Raw genomic sequence first — 24,000 nt, forward strand, 5'->3', positions numbered from 1 at the left:
CGCGTATTCACAAACCATTACAGAATAAATAGGTGATTTAATGTTAGACAATGGCTAAAAAACGTTCGAGTAAAGAAGACATTTGCTATGGAAGCGAGCACTTGAAAAATACATTGCAAGCTTCCCAGGCGCAGGACTTACTTCCCGTCTTCTTGTGGAAATCTATAAATCCTATTGCCTCTGTTTCACTTCCGACTCGAAAAACATGACAGGACAAGCTTCTGTGATCTGCGACACGGCGGGCAGGGGAGGGGCGGAGCGGGGAGAGGTGCGACACGGCAGGCAGGGGAGGAGAGTAGGAGGAGGAGGGGGGAGGAGAGTAGGGGAGGCACGGCCTAGCGGCCGTGCGCTTCAAAGTAGATAAACAAGATTCTGTGATCTGCGACACGGCGGGCAGGGGAGGGGGCGGAGCGGGGAGAGGGTGTGAAAACAGCAGGGGCCTGGAGTGCGGCTGAGGGAACTGATGTGCACGCGCTTTTAAGCTCAATGCACATGCGCATTGAGCTTAAAAGTCACGGGCACTGCAAGGAATCGCCACGATTCCTTGCAAGTTAGTTAAAGAGTGGTTAAGCCGCAATAGTCTCGTAAGCTCGATGCGCATGCGCATCGACAGGCGAGACCTATAAATCGGTGGGCGTCTGCTGTGGAACGAGAGGGGGGAACAGACTGAGGCTTCTCGTTTTGAGGGACGTCTCTGTCACTGCCTTCATCCTGCACCGTTCCCTCCACATCAAGGGTACTCATAGTACTGCCCGCGGGCCGGGGGCGGCCCGGCAAGCCTTCCCTGGCGGCCCACTGACCTTCCAGACATCGTACCTGTGTTGTATTTTTTTTTTTTAAATAATCGTGTCTTCAAACACTGCTGGTTGCTGCAGCGCGAGTCTAAGAGACTCTGCTGCTCTGTGGGGGCCAGCCGCCGGGTGATTCCAATGATAGTGGAGCTGTAGGGGCCTAAGAAGAGGTTAAGTACAGCAAGGCCTCATTAACATACAAATGGTCTGTCTAAAGACCTATGAATTGCTCGGGCTGGGCTGTGTGTGCCAGGAGGCTGTCTCAGCCCAGGCTGACACACGCAGGGTGAGGTGAAGAGGGTGACAGAGGGAGGTAGTGGGACGGAGACAGAGGGAGAGGGAGAGGGTGGGAGGGAAAGGAGACAGAAACATCGGGGCTTGTTCCATTAAATATGAGCTATTGAAAACAGTTTAACATAGATACTTTAGGTAGATATACACCACCTATGTGTATCTCGCCTGCTGTCTCTAATGTAGTCATCAAGTGTTTATTTAATGACAGCGCTTATATCCAGAATTCTTTATTGTCACACTGTGTGTGACAACTTCATCTTGTCAGACCTGGCACCTTGTTTGTTTTCCATGCCAATTGTGCTCCAAAGACTTGTGTTACTTTCTTTATAACTGTGTTGACTTAGTAGGACCATCAAGCTAAATTGGCCGGTCAGTTCTATCTTAATTACAGTGATCAAATAGCACGTGCTTAGCAAGAGCAGCAGCAAGTGCAGAATCCAGGAACACCACCTGGTGTTCAAATCCAAAAGGTTTCTGAGTTACATAGACGCATTCCAAACGTGCCTGCAGTCAGTGCATGTTGAAGCCCTGGTGCGCTTCCGTTCGAATAATTATGTTATTGCTGGCAATTCCTGCAATGCAGGAGTATTGGGACCACTCTGTCCAATGCAGGTAAGCAATTGCAGCTGCCAACGTATTGGGGTCCTTCAGACAAGCAGCGCTAGTGCTTAGGGCAGTGTCTTTAGAAACCACATTGTTTTAAAAACAGGCAACGTTTCTCAGTCCAGGCGTCGCAATGAGCAAGATGCTGGCGCTCCCTTTTAAGGGAATTATGGTAATGGCAGCCCCTCACAGATAAATATGCTGGGGCACTGGGAGGGAGGAAAAGGGAGGGAGACAGAGGGAGAGGGAGGGAAAGGAAGAGAGAGTGAGACAGACAGAGGGAGGGAGACAGACAGAGGGAGGGAGGCAGACAGTGAGAGGGGGAGGGAGGAAGAGAGAGGGAGACAGAGGGGGGGACAGAGGGAGGGTGACAGACAGTGGGGGGGAGACAGAAAGAGGGAGACAGACAGACAGAGGGAGGGAGACAGACAGAGGGAGGGAGACAGACAGAGGGAGGGAGACAGAGGGAGACAGACAGAGGGAGGGAGACAGAAAGAGGGAGGGAGACAGATGGAGGGAGAAGGGAGACAGAGCGGGAGATAGAGGGAAGGAGACAGAAGGAGGGAGACAGGCATATGGAGACAGAGGGAAGGAGACATGCATATGGAGACAGAGGGAGGGAGACAGGCATATGGAGACAGAGGGAGGGAGACAGAGAGAGGGAGACAGAGGGAGGAAGACAGAGGGAGGCAGACAGATGGAGAGAGGGAGCCAGACACTTGGAGGGAGGGAGGCAGAGAGAGGGGGAGGGAGGGAGACGGAGAGAGGGGGAGGGAGGGAGACAGAGAGAGAGAGAAAGAGGGAGACAGAGAGAGAGGGTGACAGAGAGAGGGAGACAGAGAGAGGGAGACAGAGGGAGGGAGAGAGAGACAGACAGATGGAGACAGAGAGGGAGAGGGAAGGAGTGAGACAGTCAGAGTGAGTGAGACAGAGAAGGAGAGAGAGGGATAGAGACAGTCAGAGTGAGTGAGACAGAGGGAGACAGGGTGAGAGGGAGGGAAAGAGAGCTAGAGAGAGGGAGGGAGACAGAGAGAGTGATAGAGAGAGAGAGATAGTGAGATAGAGATAAAGAAAGAGTGATAGAGAGAGAGAGAGAGAGAGAGATAGTGAGATAGAGATAAAGAAAGAGAGCGAGAGAGAGATGTGTGTTTGCCGGGTCTGGTGGCTCAGTGGACGAAGGCGTCCGCTGCAGGGACCTGTGATCCACCTCATGGTCACAGTTTTTTGTGTTGCTCTAGCCCCGCCCCCTCCCCCTCCCCCTCGGACACAAACCACACTGTAAATGTGGCCCCTGAGAGAAAGTTTGTGAGTACCCATGCTCCACATGAACCTTTATTTAAAGGGTCGATCTGGCACCCCAATCTCGTTATTTCACAAAGAGACCACGCGCCTGTCTGACTCTCTAAGCCTTTCACTCAGATGAGTTCAAATAATATGGTGAATGCAGGCAGCGATAGCGCCTCGATGCCAGCAGCCCTCGTTAAACCGCAGGAATAAAGAACGCGAGAGTCTGCTCCACACGAGCAAAGAATCGTGGGCTCATAACAGCGCCACTCTACGAGTGGGTATGTATGGCTTGGGCATTTTAAGAGCGGTGTTTATGAGAGAGGAAGTGAAACGGTGCAGATGCCGGAGACGGAACAGCGGAATCCCCTCTGCTGAGTAAAGGCGGGTTCACTCCTGTCAGTGAGTCATCAAAGCCCTCTTATCAGCCTAATGCTCTTTTGGACTGGCTCAGTGGCTCTCCCCTCCCAGAGGCTCACTTTATTTTATTTTATTTTATTTTATTTATGCGATTTTATATAGCGCGAACTTTACCCGAAGGTGTCAGAGCGCTTTACATAAGAACCAGTTGAGAAACATAAGGATTTAGGATTACATGCGTTGCATAAAGGATAAAAACTACTGCATATACTAGTGATTAGAGTTATCTTTATATACATAGGGAAGGGACACTTGCGCCCCCCTAAGGGGGCCCGCCCCCCCAGTTTCAAGATACCTGCTTGTAGGCTCACACCCTCGCCTCTCCGGATCCTGCCACCCGCTGTGAGTTTTGCCAGTGGTGTCTGGGTGAGGCGCCCCCTCCCAGATGAGCGCCATCTGCCATCTTCCTTGGCGGGGACTTCACTCCTTGACCCTCGCTGGGCATTCCTTGCTACTTAGGTCTGTCCATGGAATGGCTTCCGCTGGCACTGAACTTGGGGCACTAGTGGAAATTCCAATTGGCCAGTCACAGACGGTTTCTGCTGATCTCATTTGAGACATATAATTTCATTAACTGCCAAACAGGGGATTTAGTTTGATTGCCGTTGCATGTTTGAAACTTGACAATTGTATTGGTTGGATGCAGTTGGTATTTTTATTTAATCACAATAATTTTCTTTTATTTCTACAGTTCAATATTCAGCATTTATCTTATAGGTCACACTTGGCCGCAGGAGAATCAATTTGAACTAGTTAGCACTAGCAGATACGCCCAGGCGTGCCCCTCCTGTCAAGATTCACTCATTGGGCGTCAGTCTCAAGAATTAAAACACATTAGTTTCTTAGGAGTGTGTGTGGATGAGTGTGTTAATAAGTATACATTAAAATGCGTAAACAGGCAGTTTAAGTAATTATCCTTAAAATGAAATACAACTAAGCACAGTTTTCCAAATCGAAGTACATTCTGATGGCAGCAATGTAAAATGCCCCCTCTTCACATCTACATACGGTGATTTCTGTAGATCCGATGGGGCATATTTACAATAACTGGCGCATCCCTGCAAATCAGCAGGGATGCGCCAGTTATTACGCGCCACAGCTCCGCCATCATGGATGCGCCGCATTTACAACGCGGCGCACCATGGTGCAAAAACGGCACAGATGCATGATGCATCTGTGCCTAAAAGTGACGCATTGCTGGAGTTGCCTCGCAAGCGCGATGCAGCTCCAGCAATGCTCCGGGGGCCCTATCTAGTTAATGCTGCGTCAATCCTTACGCCTGCTTCAAGCAGGCGCAGGGTTTTGACGCAGCATGGGCCTAAAAGTGACTGAGTGAAATATTGTAGATTTCACTCAGCCACTTTTTAGGAGACGTTCCTGTGCCGGACCCCCCCCACCCCCCCCACCTGCACAGGAACGCCTACATGTGGCGCAGGGCATTACAACATGACGCAAGATGCGTCACGTTGTAAGTACCGCCGCACCATGGAGCAGGATTTGCGCAGCTGCTGCGTCACAAAACTGACGCAACGGCGGCGTAAATGAGGCGCAAGGGGCTTGTAAATCTGCTCCGATATGTTTAATTAAGGCCATTTGTTGGGCGTTAGTTGTGGTTGAGGCAGTTGCGATAGAGTCAGGCAGGAAACGTGTAATTAACAGATACAAGGCTGGGTGTGACCCTGCTGCTTCTCTTTTTATGCATACCGGGTGCTGTCCTCGCCCTTGAGGTTTAATTTGATGACGAATGTAACATATGGGTCTCCTCACCCTGCTCCCGAGATGACGCACAGCTTTTTCACCTTTCTTGTGAGATATTTCCCATCATTCGTAGGTGGCGAGCGAGGTGATGAGGTAGTTGGTCAAGAGGGGAGGGGTGCGAAGTATCTGGCAGGTCAGGGTGAGTCGCTTCAAACATTTCCTAACTTACGTGTCAAGCACTTTGACACAGCGCTCCGGGACCCGATTTGCCCTTCACGGCTCAGAGCACTTCTGTTGCATTTGACACCTACCTGTGAACGTTCCTAAAATGCCAACTCCGAGCTGCCCCTGGACACTGGTGCCGTGGAGGAAGGAGCTAGCCAACATCCGCTAACACTGTGAGTTCCTGCCTGCTCTCCCTCCCCTGTAACTTCTGTTAATATATATATATATATATTTAACTTGTGCGCTTTTTTTGGCAGCGCCTATGATCTGTGACCACTGTTTTTTCCAGCGAGTACGCCTGTGTCGTCTGGTTGCTTTCTTGTGCTGTTGCCCCTGCTAAGAGGGTGATCTGGGTTCAGTAAGTACTACTGTGGGGACTTGTGCGCCTTTTTGGTAGCGCTTATGATTGTGACCACTGTTGTTTCCAGTGAGTACGGCCGTGGCTTGTGGTTGCTTTTTGGGCTGTTGCCCTTGTTATGTGGGCGATCTGGTTACTGTGGGTACTTGTGCCGCCTTATGGCAGTGCCTATGATTGTGACCACTGTTGTTTGCAGTGAGTACGGCCGTGGCTTGTGGTTGCTTTCTGGGCTGTTGCCCTTGTTATGTGGGCGATCTGGTTACAGTGGGTACTTGTGCCGCCTTATGGCAGTGCCTAGGATTGTAACCACTGTTGTTTGCAGTGAGTACGCCTGTGTCCTGTGGTTGCTTTTTAGGCTGTTGCCCTTGTTATGTGGGCGATCTGGTTACTGTGGGTACTTGTGCCGCCTTATGGCAGTGCCTATGATTGTGACCACTGCTGTTTCCAGTGAGTATGCCTGTGTCCTGTGGTTGCTTTGTGGGCTGTTGCCCTTGTTTTGTGGGCAATCTGGTTACTGTGGGTACTTGTGCCGCCTTATGGCAGTGCCTATGATTGTGGCCACTGTTGTTTGCAGTGAGCACGCCTGTGTCCTGTGGTTGCTTTCTGGGCTGTTGCCCTTGTTATGTGGGCAATCTGGTTACTGTGGGTACTTGTGCCGCCTTATGGCAGTGCCCATGATTGTGACCACTGCTGTTTCCAGTGAGTACTGTGTCCTGTGGTCGCTTTTAAGGGCTGTTGCCCCTACTTTGTGTGTGATCTGGGTTTGGTAAGTACTACTGTGGGTTTGGTCGCTGCAGTGTTTTCTTGGATACTGTTGATTTCTGTGGGTGCCTCTGTGGTCTCTGGGTGCTTCTGTGGTCCTTGGGGTTGTTATATTGTGAGGCGCTGCTGTGGGTGATGATGTTGCTGTGGTCAGTGAGTTGAGGTCTTTTATGGTCTGTTGCTTCTGCTGTGGTTCTCCGGAGCCGCTGTGACCTCTCAGAAACACATATAGTTGGGAAAAACAAAGGGAGATTTGGGGACTGCCCATGCACCGGTCTCTTCGATCCAAGAAGCTCGCCTCCATGGTCTTCTTCAGATACCCCTCAGTAGCAGTAGTATCATTGCTATGCATATGGTGAAGTATACTAAAGCCGCATTCTATATGTGCTGGAGTATGAACAGCACGCAGGATAGCAATGACAGATGACAGAACTTGCTGGCAGACATATGTCCTGGATCAGCGTAGACACTGAATATAGTGCCAGGCAGGTCTGTCCAATTATATTCATGTTTATGGGCGAACTTTTGTGTCAAACTGAAAACGTGATGTACCGACCTTTCTGCTGTGTCCTTTAGTTTTACAGAAGGCGATAACTTTGGCGTCAATGGCGTCCTTGCCATGCAAATAAAGCCAACTTGAATGAAACTATTACAGTATTTGTAGTTCTGGTTTTTTATGCTTACAAACTCCATAACTCACTGAAATGGCATCACTGCAGTGAACCGTGGCCCATCATTGATATGAACTGTGAAAGAGTTGAGATTGGTGAGTTTGAAATGAGATGCACACGGGTTGGCATCAGGAGTAGTTCTGCTAGCGTTAGTGCCAGGAGGTTTACTACTCCTAGCAAGAAGAGTAACTGGATTAAAGCACTTATTATCATGGCACTAGCAGAAGAAGGACTCGTAGTATTGGTAGGCGTATTAGCAATGCTGGTAGAAGTACTTGGAGTAGAACCACTAGCCATGTTTTTACAAGTAGTTGTACTTGTAGTACTGCTAGGAGCTGCAGTAGTAGAAGTAGCATTACTGTCAGTAAAATCGCTAATAATAGTATAGACTTTGTAGTGCTTGTTTTAGTATGAGCAACTCTACTATTAATTGTACCAATTAAAAGTGCTAAAAGTTACAGCACCAGCAATACTTCCATTACAAGAAGCAGTCCTGTAGGTGGTAATAGCAATATCAGTAGTACTTTTACTGTCACTAGTACAAGAAGTAATAGTAAATACAGCTTGAGGAGTTGTAGAAATGCAAGTGCAGAAGTAGCATCATTACTAGCAGCTGTAATAACACAAATGATCTATTAGTAGTAGAATTACTAATGCTGGTGGTGATATTACTAGTAGTAAGGGACTTTATACCAGCCATTAAAGTGTTTTAATATCCAGCGTAAGCAGTAAGCGTAAGCAGTATCACTAAAATCGAAGTCACGGAGATCAGAGTGCCACCAGTACAACCACTAGTAGCAGACACTGCGGGTACAACCATTACTAACAGCAGTACTAGGAGTGAAAGTATCTACACTGGAGTTATAGTTTATTTAGCGAACACCTCTCCGCTTCACACGTTCAAACCAGTGGCGCTAAGAACTGTTACTGAAACTCAGACAACAAAAGAAAACAAGCATTGGCATAGCCAATAGGTCTCGCCTTTGGGACCTTATAAGTGAAAAGCGAGACCTATTGGCTATGCCAATGCTTGTTGTTGCCTTTCTAGCAACACGCATCGGGACAGTAGTGACCCCGTTTCCGCAGTGATTTTAGACTCTGCCAGGTTGACTCCATAAGCAACACGTCGTGGGAAATACCGATTCATTATAATAATAAAAAACACACTTGGAGAAAAACTTAAAAGTGATGTTGGCTTCCGTACATGGTTTAGTACGCTCTGCTGGGTGAGAGCTTGCTTAGCTCGGTTGTAAGAGAAATAAACCCTGGTTGCGCTCGATGGAATGCTGTAAAACTAGGAGGCATGGGGAAAATGTTATCGGCTTGACTGTGCATAAGTGAAAACGAAATGCTCGAGGGCATGCTACATAACTGGGAGGCTTAAGGAAAGTATTATCGTGATCGTATCGTTATAACTAGGAGTGAGGGAAACAAAATCAACCTGAAACTTAGAAGGACAAGCTCTCGGCATTGCTGTGGCGGGGGTGGGCGGAAAGCGGGTGTTGGACAGGCCTCGTGGCTGGGCCGTCCCCCCTCCGCACAACGGGGCCCGGACCCCGGCTCTCCCTGAATCCCCAGCAAGAGCCACCCCGGCAACCCCCCGAGGCAACCCACAACCCGTCCACAACGGGACGCCAGCTCCTGAACCCTCCCGTACCGGCTGGCCCTGGTCCCCGTCAGCACCATGGCCCCGGCCCAGCCGCCATCTTTGGACACTACAGCACGAGACCGCGTGGCCTCGACTCGACCCCAACCCTGGGCCTGGCCTGGCCCCGACATCGAGGCACCAACCTCCACACAGGGGGTAAAGAGACCACTTGGCAGGTCAATGGAAGAAGGAGTCGTCAACGGCTCTCCTCCGCCAGGTGTCGATCACCCCCGGCCTCCCTGGCCGCTGGCTCCACCCCCCTGCTGGGTGTCTGGACTCCCTCATTCCGGACCTCCCGACCTCCAGGCGCGAGGGTCCGGACATCAAAGGGGACCAGACCTATAACTGGGGCAGCTCCAGACCAGGAAGGCAGTTGTACCCTGGAGTCGAGAGACACAGAGAAGAACTCATCCTTGACGGACTGCTGGCGCTGCCACAGCCCTGCCCTGTGAACCCTTCGTCTTGGCCTGCTGGCGCTGCCGCGGCCTACCCTCGTGAAACCACCGCCTTGGCCTGCTGGCGCTGCCGCGGCCCTCCACCTCGTGCAACCATCATCTTGGCCTGCCGGCGCTGCCGCGGCCTTCTGCCACGTGAACTATCGCCTTGGCCTGCTGGCGCTGCCGCGGCCCTCTGCAACGGGAACTATCGCCTTGGCCTGCTGGCGCTGCCGCGGCCCTCTGCAACGGGAACCATCGCCTTGGCCTGCTGGCGCTGCCGGGGCCCCTTCGTTGTAGACCTCCATCCTAGCCGGCTGGTGCTGCCGCGGCCCGACCTTGCAGACTCCTAAGCTCGAGGATTGTGAGCTTCCCTCTTGCCACCCCCGGTGCCGATCCGGTACCCAGACTGTCCCGCTACCCCCTTTTCCTACAGAGACTAGAATTGAGGGGACCCTCGAGTCCTGAATCTCCTGTATCGCTGATAACCTTGCCGCAAGAACCCTATATAAAGAGTGTTGATCTCATCCTGGTGTGGTGTCTATCTTTGGGGGGAGGAGTGACTTGTCTGTACGATCGCCGGAGACGGCCCTCATCGGAGGCCTCTCCCCCAGTACTCGGCTGACCCTCCGGGTCCCCGTCTAACATTGGTGGCCAGCGGCGCGATCCGAACCAACGCATAATCGTACAGAGGGTAACTCGCCCCACGACACACAACCACCATGACAACAAAAGAGAGCGGAACAACGGAAAAATTCCAGATGGAAAAGCTAGAAGAATACAACCACAGAGAACTGAAACAATTCTGCATAGAACTAGGCATTTCAACCACAGGACTGAGCACGAAAGAGGATTTCAAACAAGCCCTGGAATCTTGGGCGGAGAGGGGTACGACCGTACCCCAAACACGAAGCCACGAGACACCCGAAACAAGCCCCACGCCGACGGAAGAAAGAAGATCGGGTCTCTCCCCAGAGGAGGTCCGAGAACGGGAAAAAAGCAGGCTCCATGAATTAGAACTGGCGCGACTTCGCTTAGATGGAGAGCTCAAATTGGCGGAACAAAAAATAACATTGGAACACTTACGGCTCCGAGAGGAGCGGGAAGAGAAACAAAGGCAGAGAGAGCTAGAAGAGAAGAAGCTAGCCTACGAACATGAGTGCAACCTCAAAGAACTAGAGATTCGGAAGCAGAGCAAGGAGCTCGGGACCCACCAAGCACGAACACCCCTGCCACTACAGACCCCAAGGTCCACATCCCCAAAGATGTCGTCAGAGAGTAGTACAAGAACGATGATATCCAGCAATGGTTCAAAGCGTACGAGGTAGCCATGACCTCCCACCGGATTCCCCGGAGCGACTGGGGAGCCGGGTTATGGGGGAGGTTTGTCAACGAAGGGCGAGACGCCCTGCTGCAACTCCCGGACCATCTGATGACATCCTACGACCACATGAAAGCCGCCCTCCTCACTCGATACGGACTCACACCCGAGATGTACCGCCAGCGGTTCCGCGACTGCAAACGGATCCCGTGTACAACTTGGGTGGAGTACGTGAACTTTTTTAGCCGGGCCTTCGAGGGGTGGATCAAGGGCAGCAAAGTGACCACCTACGAGCAACTCTTTGACCTTATTGTGTGGGAGCACCTTTCTAACAACTGCTTCATCGAACTCAGGCAGCACCTCCTGGACAGTAAACTAACGGAACCTCGGCAACTCGCCGCCGAAGCTGACCGATGGGAAAGCACCCGAGTTGGCCGAAACGGGCCCAGCGAACAGAACAGAACTGCCCAAGGGCCCCATCGCCCCCGTGGGGGAGGAGGAGGCCAGGGTCGGGGTAGAGACACCGGCCCGGTGATTCCCGCAAGCAACCCCCCGCCCCCGGCCAGCCGGGGAAACCCTCCGATGCGACCAGGCTTCCGAGCCAACATTACTTGCCACCGATGCCAGCGACCCGGCCACTACGCCAATGATCCCAACTGCCCAAAGAACCCGAACACTATACCCCGCCAGGTCGCTGCTGCCGCCCTGGGGGAAGAGCCAACCCCGGAAGACCAAGAAGAGTACGAGACCGACCAGCCGGAATGGGAACCGGCCGCCATGTCCCTGGTTTGCTTAGGGGAACGGGACCTGATCCCTCGGGCCCCCCTTCCCGCCAACACGCAGAAGTACAGCCAGTGGGTCAACATTAATGGCCACCGGGCTGAAGCCCTCCGCGACACCGGGGCCAGTGTGACCGCAGTCCGCTGTCATCTGGTGGCCCCGGACCAGATCTTGCCGAACATTCTTTGCCCTGTCCGGTCGGCCGACAACTCAGAAAGTCTATGTCAAATGGCCTACATCCCCTTCGAATGGGGAGGAGTATCCGGGATGCTGAAAGTGACTGTCCGCGATGATGCCCCGGTGGATTGCCTCCTGGGGAACGATCTCGAAAGTTCATCCGTGGGCAGCAGTCGAACGGAGAGAGCACCTGGGGATGCTGGGCCTCCCCGAATGGGTCTGTGTCACGACCCGGTCCCTGACCGCCCGTGCCGTCCCCCGTCCAGAGGAACCCGAGTGGCCAGAGCCTCCTCCCACGATTGCCCCAGAGGAGGCCACCCCAGAAGCAAGTCCTCCGGCCTGAACCGAAGAAGGACTCGGTCGGCTCCAGGACCTCCCCGACCTGGCCCAGTGGCGTCAAGAGGGGGGTCCCACCCAGGAACAGTTCCGACAAGAACAAAGAACCTGTCGCTCCCTCGAGGGACTCCGGCAGCAAGCCCTTACCCAGAGCGCAGGGGACACCTCGGGGGCCCACTGGATCTACTGGGACAATGACCTGCTCTACAGTGAGCAAAGGATTGCAGAACTAGGGGCCAGTCGGGTGCTGATGGTGCCCCTTCGCTTCAGGGATTTCCTCTTGAACTTAGCCCACGATGTACCCCTGGCCGGACACCTGGGACAAGACAAAACGTACGACCGCCTGGTGACCCACTTTTACTGGCCCCGAATGCGAAAAGATGTCACCAACCACTGCAGGGCCTGCCCCACCTGCCAGGCCAGCGGAAAAAGTGGCCGAAAAACCAAAGCACCCTTACAGCCCTTTCCCGTCGTCACCACCCCGTTCGAACGGGTGGGAATAGACATTGTGGGGCCCCTGGACCCCCGGACAGCCCAAGGACACCGGTTCATCCTTGTCCTGGTGGACCACGCCACCCGCTATCCCGAGGCCATCCCTCTTCGAACCGTGACAGCACCCGTGGTAGGCCGAGCCCTGATGGGGATCTTCTCCCGGGTGGGCTTCCCCCGGGAGGTCGTCAGCGACAGGGGCACGAACTTCATCTCGAAATACATGAAGTCTCTCTGGCAACAGTGCGGGGTCACCTACAAATTCACGACCCCCTATCACCCGCAGGGAAATGGATTGGTCGAGCAGTTTAACCGCACTCTCAAAGGAATGATCATGGGCCTAGAAGAACCCCTCCGTCGCCAGTGGGACGTGCTACTCCCGTGCCTCCTGTTTGCCTACCGAGAGGTCCCTCAAAAATCCCTAGGCTTCAGCCCATTTGAACTCCTGTACGGACACCCCGTCCGGGGTCCCCTCAGCCTAGTCAAAGAAGATTGGGAGAGGCCCCCCCAGAAAACTCCCCCTGACATATACAAGTATCTCTTGGCCCTTCGCAACCCGACCCGGCGATTCAGGGAGATCGCCAAAGCCAACCTTGAAACCAGTCAGGAAGACATGAAGAAATGGTATGATCAACACGCTTCCTCCATCGAGTTCGAGCCGGGACAGCAGGTCTGGGTGATGTCCCCGGTCGAACCCTGTGCCCTACAGGACAAATGGTCCGGGCCCTTCAAGGTGATCGAACGCAAGGGGCCCGTCACCTACTTAATCGACATGGAAACCTCCCGGAACCCCCTACGAGTCCTCCATGCCAACAGACTCAAGCCCCATTTTGTACGCTCAGAACTCAGCCTCCTGATGGCTACTGATAATGGGACGGAAGAGGACCCCGAGCCCCTTCCTGACCTGCTGAGGACCCTCGAGCAGGATGGCTCAGTGGAAGGGGTCAGACTCTCCGAGGCCTTGTCCCCAGAGCAACGCCAAGACTGTCAAGCTCTCCTGACACGATTTGCATCCTTGTTCTCTCTCACCCCCGGGGTCACCCCCTGGTGCCTTCACGATGTGGACACCGGGGACAGCCCCCCTATTCGACACAGAGCGTACCGCGTACCAGATCGGGTGCGCGCCTGCATCCAGACCGAGGTATCCAAGATGCTGGCCCTGTGAGTGATCGAACCCTCTGACAGCCCCTGGGCCAGCCCAGTCGTCCTGGTCCCTAAGGCTGCCGCCCCGGGCGTTGCCCCTGAGCTCCGGTTCTGTGTGGACTACCGGGGACTGAATGCCGTTACCAGGACCGACGCTCACCCTATCCCCCGGGCAGATGAGCTAATTGACCGTATGGGGGCCGCCCGCTACCTGAGCATCTTCGATTTGACAGCGGGCTACTGGCAAATCGGCCTCACCCCCAGGGCCCAAGAGCGATCCGCCTTCTCTACCCCGGACGGTCACTACCACTTCAAGATGATGCCATTCGGCATGAAAAACGCTCCGGCAACATTTCAACGACTCGTGAACCAGGTACTGGCGGGCCTCGAAGAATTCAGCGCCGCCTACCTGGACGACATCGCTGTGTACAGTCACCACTGGACCGACCACCTCCGCCACCTGCGGGAAGTTCTACACGCCCTCCGGCAGGCCGGGCTCACCGTCAAGGCCAGCAAATGTCAGGTTGGCCAAGGTGACCTACCTAGGACACCAAGTGGGAAGCGGTCTGGTGGCCCCCCTCCAGCTCAAGGTCGCTGCCATCCAGGCCTGGCAACCCCCTACGACCCAAACCGAGGTCCGGGCCTTCCTGGGACTCACCGGGTACTACCGGCGGTTTGTGAAGGACTATGGCAGCATCGTGGGGCCCCTCACGGAGCTCACATCCAAGAAGAACCCCCAGACAGTCAACTGGACTCCGGACTGCCAATCGGCCTTCGAGAAGCTGAAGGCCGCCATGTGCACTGCCCCCGTGCTCCAGGCTCCCGACTACGGCCGGGAATTCATTGTACAGACGGACGCCTCCGATCAGGGCGTGGGGGCCGTCCTCTCCCAACTCAACACCGAGGGAGTCGATCAGCCAGTGGCATTCATCAGCCGATGCCTGCTGGCCCGGGAACAGCGCTGGAGCACCATCGAGAGGGAGGCCTTCGCCGTAGTATGGGCCCTCAAGAAGCTCCGGCCCTACCTCTTCGGCACCCCCTTTAGGGTACAGACAGACCACCGACCCCTGCAATGGCTGATGCAGATGCGGGGGGAAAACCCGAAACTGTTGCGCTGGTCCATCTCCCTGCAGGGGATGGACTTCACTGTGGAGCATCGTCCAGGCCAGGACCACGCCAACGCAGACGGCCTGTCACGCTTCTTCCGCCTCGGCGGGGAGAGTCCCCAAGAGGATGGCTGACTCTCCCTGCCTTCCGCTGGGGGGGACGCATGTTGGACAGGCCTCGTGGCTGGGCCGTCCCCCCTCCGCACAACGGGGCCCGGACCCCGGCTCTCCCTGAATCCCCAGCAAGAGCCACCCCGGCAACCCCCCGAGGCAACCCACAACCCATCCACAACGGGACGCCAGCTCCTGAACCCTCCCGTACCGGCTGGCCCTGGTCCCCGTCAGCACCATGGCCCCGGCCCAGCCGCCATCTTTGGACACTACAGCACGAGGCCGCGTGGCCTCGACTCGACCCCAACCCTGGGCCTGGCCTGGCCCCGACATCGAGGCACCAACCTCCACACAGCGGGTAAAGAGACCACTTGGCAGGTCAATGGAAGAAGGAGTCGTCAACGGCTCTCCTCCGCCAGGTGTCGATCACCCCCGGCCTCCCTGGCCGCTGGCTCCACCCCCCTGCTGGGTGTCTGGACTCCCTCATTCCGGACCTCCCGACCTCCAGGCGCGAGGGTCCGGACATCAAAGCGGACCAGACCTATAACTGGGGCAGCTCCAGACCAGGAAGGCAGTTGTATCCTGGAGTCGAGAGACACCGAGAAGAACTCATCCTTGACGGACTGCTGGCGCTGCCGCAGCCCTGCCCTGTGAACCCTTCGTCTTGGCCTGCTGGCGCTGCCGCGGCCTACCCTCGTGAAACCACCGCCTTGGCCTGCTGGCGCTGCCGCGGCCCTCCACCTCGTGCAACCATCATCTTGGCCTGCCGGCGCTGCCGCGGCCTTCTGCCACGTGAACTATCGCCTTGGCCTGCTGGCGCTGCCGCGGCCCTCTGCAACGGGAACTATCGCCTTGGCCTGCTGGCGCTGCCGCGGCCCTCTGCAACGGGAACCATCGCCTTGGCTTGCTGGCGCTGCCGCGGCCCCTTCGTTGTAGACCTCCATCCTAGCCGGCTGGTGCTGCCGCGGCCCGACCTTGCAGACTCCTAAGCTCGAGGATTGTGAGCTTCCCTCTTGCCACCCCCGGTGCCGATCCGGTACCCAGACTGTCCCGCTACCCCCTTTTCCTACAGAGACTAGAATTGAGGGGACCCTCGAGTCCTGAATCTCCTGTATCACTGATAACCTTGCCGCAAGAACCCTATATAAAGAGTGTTGATCTCATCCTGGTGTGGTGTCTATCTTTGGGGGGAGGAGTGACTTGTCTGTACGATCGCCGGAGATGGCCCTCATCGGAGGCCTCTCCCCCAGTACTCGGCCGACCCTCCGGGTCCCCGTCTAACAGCGGGGATGCGAGTAAATCACGGCCTGGCGGCCAAAGTGAAGTGAATAATTAGGGGAGGAGAAGCCGCAGAGCGCACGCTGGGAGAAGCCCTTTGATGTGCTGTGCGGCCGTGAAAAAATGCAATTAGGAGGGAGGGAGGGAGGCTGATGCGCGTGCTTGTTTGGTCACGTGATTCACGTGAACTCAAAGAAAACCGCAGCAAAAAGCCCTTGGTTTGACGAGCTTTTTGAGCACTTGAATTCTCGTTCCGCTCAATGCGCTCGCGAGACCTAAAAAAACACAGCAGAACAGACACACCCACGATTTAATTACAAGCTAAAACGAACAGAGAGTGAGCATGAATAACATACTTTGAACATAAGCCATGTTTCTGGTGGCTGCTGCACGCGAGATGAGCCAAGTCTAAATCATGATTGATTCTGCAGCGCGAGGACACCCGTAAGGAGAGCAGGGTTAAGAATTCAGTTCCTCACGCACTGCACAATACCAGTTACTCGCACACTGCACGATAGTCTGCATTTGCTGATTAGGGTCAGTTTTGATCTAATTTTATGATAAACAACTAACACTAGAAATGTAAACATAGTCACCTCCTGAACAGCTCTGCCCTCTAATGTGTGATTGACAGTTCCTACGAGCTGTGATTGAAAGAGCGGTGTGAGCAGGTCTGTGAGAGCGGTACATGCACACTCCCAAGTTGTGGCAGCAGTATGTGTCGCAACACCCTTATGTGCCGTGATTGGTGGTTCTGTACTCTCGAGCATCCAAGGTTGAGGCCAGTGCACCTGCACACACCTCCACACTGTGATTGCCGCCAGTACTGTACACTCTCCCGACGCCTGCATATTTCTTAAAGTTGTGATTGACAGACTAAGCATCCCATCCCCATTGCTGTAATTGATACCATTGTACACATCCGTATGTCATACATGTATACTGTCATTGTCAGTACTGCGCTTCACATGCCTATGTGCTGCGCATGTCAGTAAAAAGCCAGTGCATGATGTATGCTGTGATTGCCAGTGCAATGATTCCCATCTCTATGTGCTGCATGTGTCAGCAGCATGCCTGTACATACATGTATGCTGTTATTGTAAGTAGTGCGCTTCACATCCCTATGTGCTGAGCATGTCAACAGCATACCTGTACATATATGTATGTTGTGCTCCACATCCCTGTGTGGTGTGCATGCACAGTTGCCGTTTATATAACGTGTTCCTGTAATTGCAATCCGAAAAAGGCGATTCATCACCTTAATAAGGCCTGTGATTCTTAAGAGATTTGGTTGGGATCAACGCGTCTTATCCGTATTTAAACTCAAGTCCTTTTTGGAGCACCGCACGTGACATCTACTTAATGTGCGTAAATGGTATCCATCAGGGGTCGCCAGTTTGCTTTACGCTAAAAAGCTGATATCGTCAGGAAACTTTTTACTAAGATTACATTGATGCATACTTTAACAAAAATGTGCATACATGATGCTCAAAACATATGATCATGTGTTTGAAATAGTAAATTGCATTTAAAGAGCACTTAGTACACGGACTACACCACCTGTGCCTTACACACAGCTCCAGAACCCAAGTGTTTGTGTTAGTCAGAAACATTTTAGAAAAGTGGGCGTGTATATGAGTGCGATCTCGATGTTGTGATGTACATATGCAAATATCTCGGGCTTTGTTGGCCAGTTCCATTTTCGGTCGAGTTTACCAGACAGCCCAAGCTGCCTGGTTGCAAAAGATCTATTGTCAGCTTACCAAGAATTTACAGAGGGCTTAAATCCCAGTGCTTACCCATGTGGCTTTATTGCCACACTCATGTGCTTGCTTCTTATCCAATAGGTTGCCTTGTTCATGTTGTGTTTGTCCCTCCCTTAGAGCATATCCTCTTTTGCCCTTCCACTTCTAACTTTTAGGGGACTACTTGTAGGTCTCGCCTACCATTCAGCACAAACTGTTGATTGATAAAAATACCTATTGTCACTTTATAGTGGTCTTAGAGCCGCCCATTGCTTGGTTGAATTTACTGTCACTCTCTTTTGGCTGCTTTTCCTTCACTAGCTTGTGATGGCTTTTATTCCCCTACTTGTCTTTGCAACTTCCCTGGAACATGGCCTCATTACTTGTGTTTTTCCATTGTTTGGTTTTAAACCACAATTTTTTTCCCCTTTAGGTTTAAGCTTTTATGAGTGCATCCATGAGAGTGCATGTGATTTCCAGCTTTCTCCCAATCGCTATCCAAGTTGCAGGCTCTCTGTGCTTCTCTTCCGATCCCTCCCCGTGCCCTTCTTCTCTCATATTGCTTTCTTGCCCAGGTGCTTCTTCCCGCCTGCTCCTTGTTGCTTTCTCTCACTTGTTGCTTCTTCCCCATTCCTGCCCTCTGCATCTCTTCCATCCCCACGACCTGTGTTGCTTCCACCCACCAGCACTCTCCTTGGTGCTTCCCATCACCCATGCCCTCTCTGTTGTTTCCTGCAACTGCGTCCCTTCCATGCTTCCTCTAGCTGTGTCCTTTGTGATGATTTCCTCTCACCTGTGATTTGTGATGCTTCCTGCCAGCCATGCCTACATAAAAAGCTAACGCTCTACTTATTTTATTTAAATGTACTAATCAAGCTTTGTAAATAACATTAAAAAAAGCACTTGTGTTACTTTGTAGAAGCGCGCATGCATGGTGCTCGCTCCTACAAGACCATGCAGCCGCCACATCATAGCACCTTTTTGTTTTGTTTGTTTTATTTTGCCATGCTGCACAGCATCAAGATGCTGTGCAGCATGGCTAAAAACCCTTGGCAAAGCCAACAGGTCCTAAAGGCAATATCTATTGGCTTTGCTCAGTTTGCTCCTTTTTTATTAAGTACTCGCTGAGAGTGCATGTGTTTTTCAGCTGTTTCCCTTATGTGCTTCACTCCACCCTGCACTGTGTTGCTGTTTTTCGTCTCTGTGTTTGTCTTCCCTATGTGCTCCATATTGCTTTCTCTTGCCTATGTGCGTATGTGTTTCTCTCCCCTGGAGGTCCATGTTACTCCCGCCCACGTGCATCTCCCTTCACTCCTTGTTGGTCTCTCCCTTGTTCGAGTCTCCCCTTGTTGTTCTCTTTCTCATGTGCTTCTTTTCCCTTCATATCAACACCCACTACCGACCCACTCCTCCATTACCCCCCCTTGTCCCTCGCTGTAAACCTATTTTCATTCTTAATTTTTACCTTATTTTTGAGAGGAGGTCAACAGCAAAAGTGATGCTGGCCCTTCCTCTTTATAAATGAAAGCACTTTCACGCTACTTAATTTTCTTCATTCCAAAAATGGTGCCGAGAACAACAAACATGCTTTGTCACGCATGCACGCGTCACTCACTGCACCCACCTTCAGTGGGATCTCTTTGAAGTGCAGTTGGGGGCCGCTTTCACAGAAAAGACCGACCGGCTGCTTCAACCAGCGAGTTAATCTTTCACTGATGCTCTTCCCCAAGGCAATACGAGCTCGTGGCTGCCCCGGGAGCAGTGCATAGTGCCAATATCGGCCCAATCACCAGCCCGCTCATAGTAACATGCATGTCGCAGAAATAAGCAGACAAGACAACTTTTCTGTTGGAGAAAAGTAGCTGCAGGTTTATTAGCATATACACATGCCTACAAGGTGGGTTATCTTACAGATGATCCAAAGGCAAGCCGCCCCTCGCGACCTACCACCTGATGGGCCAATTTGCAACGTGGCCTTAGCCAATCGTTGATTAGCGGTTGTGGTGAGGAGATAGCCCCTCCCATTTCCGGTGAACCATTGGTCCACCCTCTTGCTCACGCCCCCCCTCCCTACGAGGGGCGGAGCGTTCAAGCGACCCCCGGTTGTACAGGTTTCCAACCGCCCGTAGGATAGCGGGGCGCCGTCGCACCCCCAGGGTCCACCGCACAGACTTCCTGGGGATATTAGGCCTCAGCATCCTTTGTGCTCCTGAAGAGGGTACTCCCGGGTACCTTTCCGCCTCTGGATCGCCCTGTAACTCCGCCACAGCCCTGGGTGTGGCGACCGTCGCAGCCAGGGCCCCCCACCAAGGCCGGCATGCTTCCTCTATTTCTAGTGTGTTATTACTGGGGCCTCTCCCCTAACCAGCCAGAATCGTTCCAATGAAAATCGGGCAGGAGTGACAAAATATCTTCCCAAAGCCCCTTGCGCATGGCGTAAGGTCTCCCAAGTCAACGACGCCCTGTCTCCTCTGCCCCTTTAATTATACCCAGCACAGAACCTCCTGCGTGTTGGCTCCAGCGCCTCCCCTGACTAGCGCCTTGCCTACAGAGATGGAGACAGGTCTGACCACTGAAAATTACCTGTCCCCCACTGGTGGCAAAACCCACCGTAAGTTCATTGTGGTCGTTCTTATCAGGTGCCATAGAAAACTGCAGTGACCAGCGCATTCCCTAGTAAAAGGACCTGGTGCCCACACAAGGTGTCACGGCCAGTATAGGGGGATTGAGAGTGTGGCGTCCTGAATATGATACACTGCAAGACTTTTCAACGTGTCAACCTATGCTGCTTGCTTGGGGACACCAATCTTCATTTCACTTGCCGACTCGTCGGACCTGCGGACCTGCGGACCTGCGGACTTCCTTGGCTGATCTAGAGACCCACGCCTCGCGGAACCCGCTGCGCGGGTCCCGCTTCGACCAGAGGCACTTTCACCTTCCATCTGGGGCGAAGGGCTGCGAGGGCTGCGAGCAGGAGGGGCTGGACTCAGTTTCCCAAGAGTCCCAGCCTACCTCACGCCCGCAACACCTGGGGCCGCTCTCCCTCATCGCCCCGCCCCCAACAGCCATCCAATCGTCAGTGAAGATATAAGTGGGAACACAACGACCGCTGCGCGGGAGCGCGCGGGAGCGTCCCGGGAGAAGCCCGGGACAAGGGCGGGACCGTCCAAGGCCGTCATCGGCCGGAGTAGGCCGGGCTGGGCTTACCCTCTTGGTTTCCCTTTTTAGCAGGTATTTTTGGGATTTTTATATATATTTTGTACCCGCCCTGGGAGGCATATCTGACTGACCCTTCCGGAGCTTAATCATGCCCTCACCGACAAGGGAGAGTACGCCCCAAAAGCCGGGAGGAGTGAAAAGTGGGACTCTTGAAAACTATTTTTCACGGGCTGTGGGGGAGGCGGATAAAGAGGGAAATTTGTCAAGGTTAAGGGCTGAACGTAGACGTTCAGTGGACAACTTGAAAAACACCCCTATGGGAGATCAATCAATGACATTAAGGGAGGAGATAACCCGAATTGAGGATATTCCACTCCTGTTAAGGGAGGGTACGAACAACTCCCTAGTCGAAATAACAAGCACAGCTTTACCTATTAGTTCTAGTCCCGTTAGGGGGGTTACGGATTTAACTTCACAACCGCCAATTGCACATAAAGATAGACATCCCAAACTGAAAGTAGCCATCACACAAGTAATCCCGGGACCACCCCCAAAAAAACGTAGGAGAATGGCAAAGGGAGTGCAGGGTGGCAGTAAATCCAAGACTCTACACCTAGATTTTGGCAAATCTCAAAAACATTCTATACCCACATTAAAACCACTGGTAGCGTCACACCCGTCTAATGTTCAGGAAGCTACAGTTCCCACCTCGAGCACAGATCCGGGAATTAGTAGTGTCAATGTCCCCCTATCTGTTGTGCCACTGGGAAACTTGGAATTTCTTCTAAGGTCACTGTTACTTCCGATTAGTGAAAGCGTAAAGAAGATCGAGATCAGACTAACCATATTGGAGGCCACTTTGGGAAGCCTGAAATCTCGCGGTGGCCGACAGGAAAGCGATTTAGCACCCATTACCACTTCTGTTGCCTCGCAAGGATTAAAACCTAGGGTAGATAACCCAGTGCCAGTTCTATCTCAGGCTGTAAAAGAGGTAGTCCCCCAAAAATCCCTAAAACCTAATCCTGTGGCTACCAATTTACTTTATACGCTTAACCCCCCCCTTGCATCAGTACCTCAGGCCCATACGATAGAAAATAACACGCCGGACCACCAAAAAATGCCCTTAGCAAGATCTCGTCGACCTAATCTACCCCCTGAGACTAATGATCTCACAGTAGTTATGGCAGGGGTCCCGCCACTTGATGAGGGAGAAGTAGAGGATTTTTGTGCCCTAAAAACCAGGGTTATTAAGTGGCTAAATAAAAATAGACCCCTCCCGAGACACCTTAACAACGAGATCATAATGGTAAGAAGGGTTCCATGGGTGGGGAGAACTAGGAAATCCATTACAGGGGACTGCATTTTGGTGAGTTTCAGGGATAGGGGCACGGTGTCGCATATATGCCAAGGGGAGAATATATCAAGGGAATCCACCATCCATACCCTCCGTGTGTCTTTTTTCTTCCCTACTACGCTTAGCCCACATTACCCACCCCCAAATTATGATAGATGGGAGAAAGTCAGAAGTAGTGGGCGTCACCAGTCTTCTCATCCCTGGCCACTTTTGGGCAGACCGGCACCTTTTCTTCCAATTTATAATCGGTTTAACTGTTTAAATGGCCTAGAGGGGGTGGATTGACAAATAGGTAAGGCCTCTAAGGTGATCACAGAAAAGGGTGCCCAAGCTGAAACACCAGAGGGGCTAAGACACTCGGCTCTGCAATTCCAATTAGATAGGGCGGAGGATCTTATGCCTGTAGCTCATATACAACCAATACATACCCAGACACCGCCTTTAGCTTCCTTAGGGGAGGTGGAACTCATTCCATGTCGGCTCCTCAGTTGGAATGTGGCGGGCACTAGAGCCAAAAGAACAGATCCTACATGGATAGACTTCATAGCCAACAACCACGTAATCGCCCTCCAGGAAACATGGGACACCTCACTTACTTTCTGGTTGGACGGGTTCACAAGTTTCACCATACCTGCAACCCCAAGTAGTGCAGGAAGAGCCAAGGGTGGGCTAGTGCTTCTCTTTTCACTTAAACTGGCAGGGACGTTTAAACAACTAGAGTCGGGCTCCCCAAACATTTTAATGGTAGAGTGGACAATCTCACCAGGGCGGGTCCTAGTGGTCTCAAATTTTTATAATTCTTGGGTTAGACAGACAGATACAGCCCACGTGGATCACTTGGAAAATGTTCTTAACGAATACAGTCAAAAATCTTGCACTAATTTCGATTTCATAATTTTAGGCGATTTTAATATTCAAAAATGTGTTTTAAGATGTAATTTAGGCAACCTGGAGGGTCAGACTATAAGTGGTAATCTGCACTTTGTTCATACGAAAGCGGGGGAGGCGCTTGAATTTTTTCTTGCTAGCCTTAATATGTTTGAACCTCTTAGTACTGGTAGGGACGAATCTTTGCCCACTTATAAAGGGTCTGAAAGTGGGTCTGTGATAGACTTCATTTTCGTTTCTCAGGGTTTAACCCCTAAGATGGGGATATATGAGGTAATTGCCTCCCCACACAGTGACCATAATCCAGTCTCTGCTCAGGTTCACTGGAGTGACTTATGGAGCAAACACCTGGGTTCACCTAGGGCTTGCACATCGACGGTGCTCAGCGACCAGGGCAGACGGCTTAAGTGGGGTAAGGTGGTTCAGGAAACATTCATGGCTTCCCTGAGCCCAAAGATAGAGGATGCCATGTGTATTTGTCTGGACCAAAATGTCACTAGTAAAGAGATTGTTTTAGCTTTTAATTCTATTTGTTCACATATAGTTAAGGAACTCACAGTTCCCAAATCCAATTTGCCGCCCAAGCCTCATAAGTGGTTTGATAAAAATTGTTCTAAAGCCCATAAAGACCTGAAAAATGCACTTAAAGCAAAACCGAGGGATAAAACCTTAATTTCTAAATTAAGACGGGAGTATAAATTGGCTATTAAAAATAGGAAAAACACAATTAAAAAAAATGCCTGGAATGACTTGCTTGATGTGGATATACTACGCAATAGTAAGAGATTCTGGGACATTATAAATAATCAATTTTTTTCTGGGGAGACTAACACAATCTCGGACTGCATTATCAGTGATGAGAAATGGGTTGATCATTTTAACAATATATATGGCGGTAATGACTCTGTGAATGGAAACGATATAG

General features: G+C 52.3%; 1 protein-coding gene across 3 annotated transcripts in view; it reads left to right on the forward strand.

Moving 5' to 3' along the window:
- Positions 1-5,207: 5,207 nt before the first annotated feature.
- Positions 5,208-24,000, forward strand: part of LOC144828496 (CMP-N-acetylneuraminate-beta-galactosamide-alpha-2,3-sialyltransferase 1-like) — a 363,670-nt gene continuing 344,877 nt past the window's right edge. For 2 of the 3 annotated variants that reach the window (XM_078686717.1, XM_078686716.1), the window contains exon 1: positions 5,209-5,488. The gene's annotated coding sequence lies outside the window, so the exon portion shown is untranslated. Of the gene's footprint in view, positions 5,489-24,000 lie in introns of all 3 variants that reach the window. The other variant, XM_078686718.1, reaches the window with a different exon arrangement.

This window comes from Lissotriton helveticus, chromosome 4_1 (assembly GCF_964261635.1).
Source record: "Lissotriton helveticus chromosome 4_1, aLisHel1.1, whole genome shotgun sequence".
NCBI classification, from domain to species: Eukaryota; Metazoa; Chordata; class Amphibia; order Caudata; family Salamandridae; genus Lissotriton; species Lissotriton helveticus.